General features: G+C 37.5%; 1 pseudogene; it reads right to left on the reverse strand.

The window, feature by feature from the left end:
• Window positions 1-3,969: 3,969 nt before the first annotated feature.
• On the reverse strand, window positions 3,970-8,321 carry LOC107753939 (zinc finger protein 184 pseudogene; annotated as a pseudogene).
• Between the last annotated feature and the right edge of the window lie 3,116 nt (window positions 8,322-11,437).

Raw genomic sequence — 11,437 nt, forward strand, 5'->3', positions numbered from 1 at the left:
TATATATATATATATATATATATATATATATACCAGTTTATTCTGAATAATAACTAATAATTATTAAATGATTAATTTAAATAAATAAATAAATAATTTAATGTATCAATTTATTTGGTAAAATGCCATGAAAACACAACCTTTATTGTTTAAAATATTTATCCTCAATATGCTCTCACACACTACTGCTGTTTAAATATCTCATTTTTTCACAATAAAATGTGCTTATTGTAAAATTAGCAATACATGATTCATCAAATAGACGTCATTCGTAAATTCAGCACATTTTATTATGAAAAAGGAGATATTTAAACAGCAGTAGGCTAGTGTGTGAAAGAGGATATTGTGAAATATTTTAAATAATGAAGGTTGTATTTTCATGGAATTCTACAAAATAAATGGATACATTTAATTATTGATTTATGAATTTAATGATTTCATTTATTTAATAATTATATAATTATTCCAGAACAAACGGCTACATTTAACTGTTGTTTTATTAAATTCATTATTTATTTAGTTATTTCATTTAAAGTACTTTGCTCCTCCATAATGCTCATTTTCAATTTCAATATTTTTCATGATATAGAAAAAGACCTATAGTGCACAAACAGCAGGTGGCGCTCGAATGTCAAATAAGATTTGGCTTTCTTTTTCTTCTTCTTGTTTTATCCTTGATGTTCAGCAGCAAACTTTTCTAAGAGACATTAATAGTGCTTCATGAACAACTTTTAAATAATGAAGGTTGTATTTTCATGAAATTCTACAAAATAAATGGATACATTTAATTATTGATTTATGAATTTATTGATTTCATTTATTTAATAATTATATAATTATTCCAGAACAAACGGCTACATTTAACTGTTGTTTTATTAAATTCATTATTTATTTAGTTATTTCATTTAAAGTACTTTGCTCCTCCATAATGCTCATTTTCAATTTCAATATTTTTCATGATATAGAACAAGACCTATAGTGCACAAACAGCAGGTGGCGCTCGAATGTCAAATAAGATTTGGCTTTCTTTTTCTTCTTCTTGTTTTATCCTTGATGTTCAGCAGCAAACTTTTCTAAGAGACATTAATAGTGCTTCATGAACAACTTCAAAAACATTTCTACACGTGCATGTTTTACTGATATAAATACGCTCTTCTCGCGAAATGTCATACCCGCTCACCAGAGCTGACGTTTGGGAAGGAAACACAAGCCAACTTCGCCTTATTATAAGTCAGTGTACCGTGTACATGATTTTAAAACTTACATCTCAAGGTAAAAACGTATTTACAGTTGCTGTAATATCTTCAACTATGCGCAGCAGATGTGTTGATGACAAACCTCTGATGAGGTGACAGCGACCTCTGGTGGCTGACCTAAAAATCCTGGAAATGAAAATGATATCAAGACAGTGGCATCCTACAGAAGACATTAACCGTTTCCACCTCTTGTGAAAATCAAACATCACTTTAGGTCAGTATTAAACACTGGAATGGCGGCTTTTATATGAAAAACACCATATACTTAAGTTCAGCGAGCTATAGCCTATATATCCACGTGGCATTCATTGTGTTGCAAAATACCATAAATATCAGCCAGCAGTGAATACAGATCCGACTCAGAAAACCATGCTAGGTAAAACACAGCTTGAAGTAATTCTGGTTTGTATGCAACAACTCCTCAAAGCTGCATTTAGTTCACTAACTACATGGATAATTACCCTGGAACAGCTGGGAGTCCAGTGGGAATTCAGCCTTGTGCTTTTGAATTATCAATCCACATCCTTAAACATAAAGCTACTCATCTCACTGTTGCTTACACATTTAAATCATTTAGCATTACTTAATGCAGCTCAAGTAGTTATACAAGCCATGCATGGACAATAACAACTGCCTGTAAAATAATAATAAATAAAAAAATAACCATGACTTCGATGTCAACATCCTTGTTGCCGCAGTCTGTCGTTTTAACCCACGCACATCTGGGAAAAAAAAAACCTCTAGATCTTTTCAGTTTATGCAAAGTTTACTTTAGCCTACTTTAGACTGGCTCCCTTGTGAAAGAGGAGACTATTGGGACACCAATTAGGTGATAAACATCCATAATAACTATTTAGAGTCAAACAAAACAAGTTCAGTTATTCTCATGGGATCTGCAAATATCATCAGTGCCAGAGATGAAACATGTGCAGACTGGCCCAGAGAATTAAATTAAAATTAACACACATCAGCGCTGCAAATTAATATGAATAGGCAGAGAGATTACATTTCTAACGGTTAAATTCTTGGATGAATGCACTTGCAGATTGTTTGCTTTTATTTGTACTAAAACATCCAATTCACCAATTTCTTAACTCCAAATGACTTCCACAACTTTATTATTATTATTTTTGCAGCTATTAAACTTTACTTTGTATTGCCGATTTACTACTTTTAAAACCCAATTTGATTGAAAACATATGTGCATTCCCTGTTTCTCTGTAACAAACGCCAAATTCCACAGAGATGATTGAGCTGCAGTCAACAAATTGTTCTAAACATTTTATGACTCATAAGAATGACATGTAAATATACAAATCACAAAACAGCAACTGAGACCTAATAAGAAATGAGAACGAAGCTATGTTTTCTACCACTTACGTTCATCTATATCAATGTGCTTGGGCATTAAATCCAGTTTTTACTAGACTTGAAGTAGACCAAAACCTACAGGTGCAGAAGTTGTTAAACTTGTGGTTTAATTGATGCCATTTGAGCAATTGGCCACAAGAGTCACAGATGATATTCTCAATAAATCCCAAAATATCCACACTCAAACAATCAAAGTTATTCATATGACTAAGGAGGCCGCTTCACTAGCATTAAAGGGATAGTTCACCCAAAAATGAAAATTATCCCATGATTTACTCACCCTCAAGGCATCCTAGGTGTATATGACTTTCTTCTTTCAGACGAATGCAAAATATATATATATATATAAATGTCCTTGCTCTTCCAAGCTTTATAATGGCAGTGGGTAGTAGTCCAGATTTTGAAGCAAAATAAAGTGCATCCATCCACTGAAACGCTACTCTCTCGTGAACGCGCGTACAACAGTTAGCGGAAGCTAGAGATCACAGTTTATAAAGTTGTAAATATGGATATTTTTCTTATACAAACACATCGCTTCGCTTCAGGAGGCCTTTATTAACCCCCCGGAGCCATGTGGAGCACTTTTTATGATGGATGGATGCACTTTATTTTGCTTCAAAATCTGGACCACCATTCACTGCCATTATAACGCTTGGAAGAGCCAGGACATTTTTTAATAACTCTGATCGTATTTGTCTGAAAGAAGAAAGTCGCATACACCTAGGATGGCTTGAGGGTGAGTAAATCATAGGGTAATTTTCATTTTTGGGTGAATTATCCCTTTAAGGCATTCAGCCAAAATATGAAAAATCTGTCATTTACTCCACCCTCAACTTGTTCCAAGCTTATATGAGTTTCTTTCAGCTGTTGAACACAAATGATATTTTAAAGAATACTGGTAACCATACTGTTGATGGTACCTACTGACTTCCATTTGATGAGGAAAAAATACTATGGAAGTCAATGGCTATCAACTATTTGGTTACCAACATTTTTCAAAATATCTTCTTTTGTGCTCAACAGAACAAGGTGAAGGTGAGTAAATGGTAAAAAGTATTTTCATTTTTGGGTGTACTATCCCTTTAACTTTATAAGTATTCCTTCTATTTTGTTAATAGATGCACAAGTTAAATCCATATGCTACCAACCATTCTGCATTTGCATTTATCAGACAAAAAAAGGGATGGGTGAGAAACTTCTTCAAATGCACAATGGGAATACAGGAACTCAATTACAAATGGTTCCCAAATGAAGCAAATGCATGTTTGTATTTTGAATTAGAGCAAAATAAATAAAAAAAATAGCAGATTTTTTTGTTGTTGTTGTTTTACATTAGTTTCTTTAATAATTCATTCCAGTACATGGTTTAAGAATTACATATTATCAATAAACGTGTACACTGAGTATTTTACTGGAGGAAAGAAACTAGAATGGCGCTCACTACGACACAGATCAGACAAGATACAAAGACTCTCTGTAAGCTCACTGATCCCAAACATAGACACTTTCATAAGAGAAAATAAGTCACAACTGTACCCAAAAAAAGATATTAAGAAAAAAAGAGGAGACGTAAAGTATGAAAACATAATGAAACATATATTTTTATAATATATATATATATTGTAGCTTTTATATAAAAAAAAAAAAAAAGAAAGAAAAAAAAAGGAGTAATACTTTTGAGACATAATGAGGTTTCTTTTAGCTACTATCGTTACTGCCACTGCTGCCACTGCTAAGATCGGGCTGTTCTCTTTTGTGAATCTGCTCGTGTGCTCTGAGATGACCTGATTGGCTGAAATTCTTCCCGCACTGCTGGCAAGTGTACGGCCGTTCGCCCGTGTGAATTTGCTGGTGTGCTTTAAGATGTCCCAAGCGACCGAAACTTTTGCCGCACTGGGTGCAGCCGAACGGTTTTTCCCCGGAGTGAATCTTCTCGTGTGTTCTGAGGACCCCTGAATTGCTGAAAGTTTTGTCACACTGGGAGCAGCTGTACGGCTTCTCGCCCATGTGGATTTGCTGGTGATTGCGGTAACTCGACTCTTTAGTGAAGCTCTTGCCGCACAGCGAACAGCAGAAGGGCCGCTCTCCCGTGTGGCTCAACTGGTGGGCTTTGAGTTCCTTCGTTTGACCGAAGCTCTTACCGCACTCGGCGCAACTGAAAGGCTTCTCGCCCGTATGCAGCCGCTGGTGCGAGCGGAGGTCGTCCGCTTTGGTGAAACCCTTTGGGCAGTGCGCGCAAGTGTAAGGTTTTTGCCCCGTGTGGATGAGCTGGTGCCTTTTCAAGTTACCAGCCTGCCCGAAGCTCTTCCCGCACTGGGAGCAGGTGTAAGGCCTCTCGCCGGTATGGATGCGTTGGTGAGTCTTCAGGTTACCCAGGGTGCTGAACTTCTTCTCGCACTGAGTGCAAGAGAACGGCTTCTCACCAATGAGGTTGCGAGGTTTGCGTGGAGTCGGCGCTTGGCCTTTTGTGCTGGTTTGGTTGTGCGCGGCAGTCGCTTTGTTCGCCTGGACGGACGTCAGTTCGTAAAGGTTTCCAGATTGGAAATCAGAGTCCATTTTCCCCATGCTGTCGATGACCGTATCGGGCCGGAGCTTGTTGAGTTCGGTGCGCAGCTCCGCCATGTGAATGGACTCCAAGCCGTTCATCTCGGTCTTGATGTGGCTGGACATGAGGTTGGGTTCGTACTCGGTCTTGATGGCGCCGAGCTCGCTGGCGTAGTAGCTGTGGAGGTCCGAATGTTGCTCCGACTTGATGTACTCCAAGCTGTCCGAGACGTGAGTGATGTAGTCGAACACCAGACTGGGTTCGTAGTGTGACTTGTAGGAGTCCAGCTCCGTGCTGTGGAAGGAATGGAGGTCGCTGTGGTGCTCTGATTTGATGTAGTCGAGGCCGCTGATTTCCATCTTGATCTGTTCGGAGCCCAGCTCGGCCGTGCTCAGAGGCTGGATCACGGACAGGTCCACTGTGCAGATGGGGTCGAGGTCGGGCTCGCTTTTGATGCACGGCAGCATAGCCATGGGCTCCACGATCTCGGAGGCCAGTGAGCTGAGCGTTGGCGTGCTACATTCTGACGACAGCATGGTCAGGGTTGGCGTGGTGCACTCGGGTTCTAGAGGGTCAAGCGGCGGCGTGCCACACTCCGACACTAAATTATTTAGTCCTAAAGTGATGCATTCTGTCTCCAACTCTGCCATCCTGGTGGAAACTACTCCACCACCTGACCGAAACGTCTGTTATGAGTAATATATCTTATGTTCACAGAGATAAAAGCAGGGTCCCTGAGAGGGGATTGTCACTGCCTCTGGCTTGGGTTAGGAACAACGGTGATTCCCCTGGCTCCTGGATGGGGGGGGGGGCATAAAAAAGACAAATGCAATTCAGTACACAGCATTTAAACACCAAATGAATATTCCTTTATCCTTTACATACAAAATCGTAAAAACTTTGCAAAAGATTTTGAGCAATGGAACCAAAGTTTGATATCCTGTTGCTGAAGTGCAATTAAGCTGATGTCAACATCAATTTTTGGTGCTAAAATTGTTGTGTTATTGTTTATTTGGGTGTAGAATTATGTTTGCTGTTTCATTTCGATTATTTGTAACGGTATTTCAAGATTTTTTTCCTATATTAGCTGCATAATTGGAGGTGTGGCCTTTATTAACAGCTGTAGGTTATTATTCTTAATGGGGGTTTTTTTTACATTTACTGAGCCAAGGTCACTACTGAGGACTCTATTTGTTTTAAAAGCAGAGTTGTCTTTCTATGTAAAGTTTTATGTTTATATATTTTAATTATTTATTTTTTGCTCTGTACAGCACTTTGTATGTCTGGTAGTTGTTAAAGTGCTTTATAAAGAAAGATTGGGTTGAATTAGACTATTTATATTTCTCTCTTTTTCATTTCCAAACAAACACAGGATGCTTTTTTTTAGCACTAATGCAACATAATGAAAGACAAAAGATAAACATTAGGTGTGCAGTTGATGCTTTTATCTGTTTATTCTATGATATGATGGGAAATATCCATTTTATCACAAACCAGCTCATTAGTATTTTCTGGATAGCTTCATTGCTATTATTCATGAACAATAAACAAATGCATGCAAACTATATTGTACCATCAACATTCAAAATCATAATTGAAAATCTTCAGTTTTCCATTGGTAATTATGATTTTATGGTGGACATGTGCACTGATCTCACAAATGACTTGAATGCACCTTGTGCAGGACTAAAGCTGTCAAACCTGAATCTACTTTACAGGAAAAAGTCATGCGTTTCAAGTAATGCTCAATTAAACACCGATTCATATCATTTGACATTTTGAATGTACTTCAAAAGTACTTTCAAAATGGCTGTTGCTTGAATGCATGTGACAAACCTGTTCATACAAAACACGAAATTACAAACCCTTGGTATAATTCTGCTCTGCAGAGCACTAATAAATGCTTACAGCATATATCATATATGAATGAGAACAATAACCTGACATAAGCATCTACACATCAAGATGTCAAAAGTCAATCTGACACATTGGAGAAGCTTTACAACCAGATGCTCACATCACAATTGATTATTAAAGAGTCACACAAAATAAAAATATCAAGCAAATCTGTGAGGGAATTAAACAAATGCGAGGGATTCGAGCTTATAAGTGCACAATTACAACCTCGTGGGATTTGTGTAATTGCGTGCAGACTGCCTGAAAGTGCACATTTTAGGCCGGCGAAAAACAGAAAGACAACAAAAATAAAGAGATAAAGAAACTTGACGTAAATGTGTGGTGTAAAAACGCGCAAAAGCTCGTCGATTTTACTGAAAATCACTAAAGCAACTAGTCATGGTAGCTTCGCTAGTTCGCCACGCATCATGCACTTTTCAGCTGCCTTTCTTGAATCTGGCGGCGTTTTTACACACAATAAATCTTTTACATTTTTTTCTTATGAGAGAACCTTTTAATCCACGACGCCCGGGAACGGAGAACGTGCGATACAAACACGGAACGGGTTGTGAATAGCGGCTATATCGGCATGCAGGGCGCGTTTCGGTGTTTCCAGCGGTGGTGATGAAGAACATACAAAGGCATGAGGGTGAAAATGCCACAGCTTCAGCGTGTGAGAGCCAGTGGCCATCTTGTTTGTAACTGAACGTCGCTGCATCAGCCAACTGAACGATCCGCTGAGGGAAAGTTGAGCCAGCTGCAACTTTTGAACGCAAACATCTACTCGTTCACCTTTGCATAACAATGCAAAACGCTCGCTGCGATAGAAGCGTAACGACGTGAGTTGCATGACTTGCGCGGTTCATGCAGACTCTCATCACCACCCATCAGGAGAGACAGGAGGAGGAAAAAAGATGAAAATAGCAGAACGCGAATAAATCCGTTTGGGAGGATGCCTCGGCGATTTTTTTTTACCTGTTCATTGCTTTTTTTTTTTTTCGGCCGTCAACGCGCCGTAAGCGGAACCCACAACAAAACCCCTGCCGGACCCGCCACGTCCACCTCGGCCCCAGCGTCCAGCAGCCTCCCTGTCGCACACACTCCTTCACTCTCGCTCTCTCCTCCCTCTCATTGACTAATTCCGCTTCGTTTTCACTCCCGTTGTCGCTTTCCTCCGGGTTTCAGCCGTTACACTTCCGTCGTAAAAATGCAAATGCGCGCGCAGCGGTACCGTTGACTGAGCAGAGCTACTTTGTTTACTTCCTACAAACGCGCGTTTTCGTGCGTATTATTCAAGGACGCGCGGCTGAGGGAAATGAAATAAACATTGCACTGACTAAGAAAATGTGTTTTGTGCACAGTGCTTCTCTGGCTAATTGAATGCTGTCCTCATGCATCATCTGAAGGAACAGACACATCAGTTACTCCTAACAGAAGCTCAGGACTAGAGAAGAGAATCACATGCTTGGCCACTGCACAGTTGTTCTGTACTCTGAATGGATAGTGGTGCATGATTGTCATTAATCGATGATATGTGAATGATGAGACCTGCATTCCATTGCACACGACAAAGGGGTTGTAAAAAAAAAAAAAATGAGTGTCAGTTCTTTTTATGCATAATAGTACAAGTGTGAAATATAACTATTGATAAGAGAAAAATGCGAAACGGAATCAAATAAAAATGCTTAATAAGGACTATTGACATAATAAATAAGATGCATAATAATTGCTATTGCGTTTTATGATGAATCGTGTGTTATGACAATAAAATAAACTGAATTGTTGTCATTATTAATTGGTTGATTGAACTTTATTGTATTTTTATATTATTATAGTTTTTTTTATTTAGCTTAATGGAACCAGATGGGATTGTTTCTAAAAGTTCTAGAAAGGAGTTATGAAGTTTAAAGATAATAATAAATGGAAAATATGATTTAATTCTGTAAACGTAAATGCACATTACCTTTATGCATACAATTCCTATAATATGAATACTTGTAATGCGGAAAATATGAATAATGCAAAATAATTTGCTGTACAAAATTATTAAGAGCAAGCGGTGAAATTGAATCAAATAAGCATAAGAGGCATTGATGCGTGTTTTTCTGTGCATGTTTAACAAGGACAAAACAAAGGAAAATGCTGAATAAATCAATCAATCTTGTATTGTCAAACAAGATCTTTTCTGGTATCCACATGCATTGCAGACAGTCTGGGTTACAATGTCTGGATATAGTAGTATTTTATGATAATCAGAATCTCTTATTCCACAGAATGATTTCTATACAACAACCAATGTCTTAAAAATGTGTAATACATAAAAGAAAGCAACTGCACTCCTATTTTTGGCCCTGGTGCACTTATACTGGACATTTCAGTAAATTACATAGCCATCTGACGTAATGATATATGGTGAATTAAATATGAATTATAAAATTTATTATTCATGTGTTTAATGAAATATAATTGTATTGCATTATATACATTAAGAACATATGATGGTGTTTTGCTCCATAATCGACCCCCAGAGGACGAGATGGTAAAAGTGATCCTCTCTCTGGAGGCTAAGGATGCAGATATATGAAAAGTATTAATAATTCCTAGAAATGGTTAATCCTCTTCCCTAACATGTTTGTCTCCATTACACTTTTAGACCACCATTTGGTCATTTCCATGTTTTATTGTTTACAACATTGAAACACAGAGGATTTAAATTGGCTTTTGACTAAGGAAAATAGTCTTATGTAATTGTTAAAATTATTAAAGGAATAGCTCATCCAAAAATAAAAAATCTGAAAATGTACTCAATCTCAGGTCATCCAAGATGTAGAAGAGTTTGTTTCTTCATCAGAACAGATTTGGAGAAATTTATTACATCACTTGCTCACCAGTGGATCCTCTGCAGTGAATGGGTGCCGTCAGAATGAGAGTCCAAACAGCTGATAAAAACATCATAATCCACACCACTCCAGTGTCATGTGAAGAGAAAAGCTGCATGTTCGTAAGAAACAAATCTATTAAGACATTTTCAACTTCAAACCGCTGCTTCCCACTAAAATACAAGTCCTCTATCCATAATATTGCTTTCTCCAGTATAAAAAAAAAAAAAAAAAAGCAGTCTCGTCTGAATCAGGAGAGAAATATGCAGATCAAGCACAATTTACAAGCAAGAACAGTTAAAAGCAGTTCTGTCAATATGTCAATGGATTTTGATGTGAGAGGACAACAGGTGATGGACATTCTGGACAAAGCGTTATTATTTATTATGGACTTGTATTCTGGCCAAAAGCAACAGTTTAAAGTTAAAACAACTAAATGATGGATTTGTTTCTTACAGACAAGGAGCTTTTTGTTACACAAGATGTTAACTGATGGACTGGAGTCTTGTGGATTATTGTGATGTTTTTATCAGCCGTTTGGACTCTCATTCTGACGGCACCCATTCACTGCAGAGGATCCATTATTGAGTAAGTGATGCAACGCTACATTTCTCCAGATCTGTTACCATGAAAAAACAAACTCATCTACATCTTGGATGGCAGGAGGATGAGAAAAATGTTCATTTTTGAGTAAACTATTTATTTAAAAACAAAATAGGAGCACATACACTGTACATTCATCTTGTATGTTATTTCATTTGCTGTGAAGGTGCGCTTCACACACTGCAGTGTGCAGCCATTTCCACAACTGATACGAATCAAACTGCAAGCGTCACACAGCTGTTACTGCTCAGAACATCAACAATAGCATCAAACAGGAATCTAGCTGGAGGACTTTACTGTAGAATTTATTAGAAAGCCAAAAAACCATAGGGCCATTTAATTGGTTGCCTTTTGCACATCTGTGCATCCAGGTTTAAGAAAAAATAATTAATTTCTAGCGATCCCAGAGTCCATTGAGTTCAGAAGCTCATCTGAGAGGTAAACACCCAACTCTACTGTTGCACTGGTAGAAATGAAGGAAGCAGATTTTATGGATGATACAATTCAAGACTAAAAATGACAAAGCATGTAATCGATGCAATATTCCACCTTTTTAATGTATTGCCATAATTGAAATGTACAACATCTTCCAGTCACATTAAAAGACATTTCAGTGATAGGTAAAATCTTTTTTTTTTTTTAAAGAAGAAATTAAATGCTGGTTACAACAACAGGCACTCCTAAAAGATGAAAAAACAAACATACAAACTTCCCTATAATAACAACTTTCGAAAGTTGACCAAATTTTATGCAACATTTAAAGGAAAAGATTTAGTATTGATTTTCTATGTGGTTCATAATTACCTGGATCACAATGTGCATTTTCTGTAAATTAACAATATTAATTTAATAGAAAGTTTTCATTAATCACCCTATCACTTATTCCC

Source organism: Sinocyclocheilus rhinocerous, unplaced genomic scaffold (genome assembly GCF_001515625.1).
Source record: "Sinocyclocheilus rhinocerous isolate Xijiao unplaced genomic scaffold, SAMN03320098_v1.1 scaffold612, whole genome shotgun sequence".
Lineage (NCBI taxonomy): Eukaryota > Metazoa > Chordata > Actinopteri > Cypriniformes > Cyprinidae > Sinocyclocheilus > Sinocyclocheilus rhinocerous.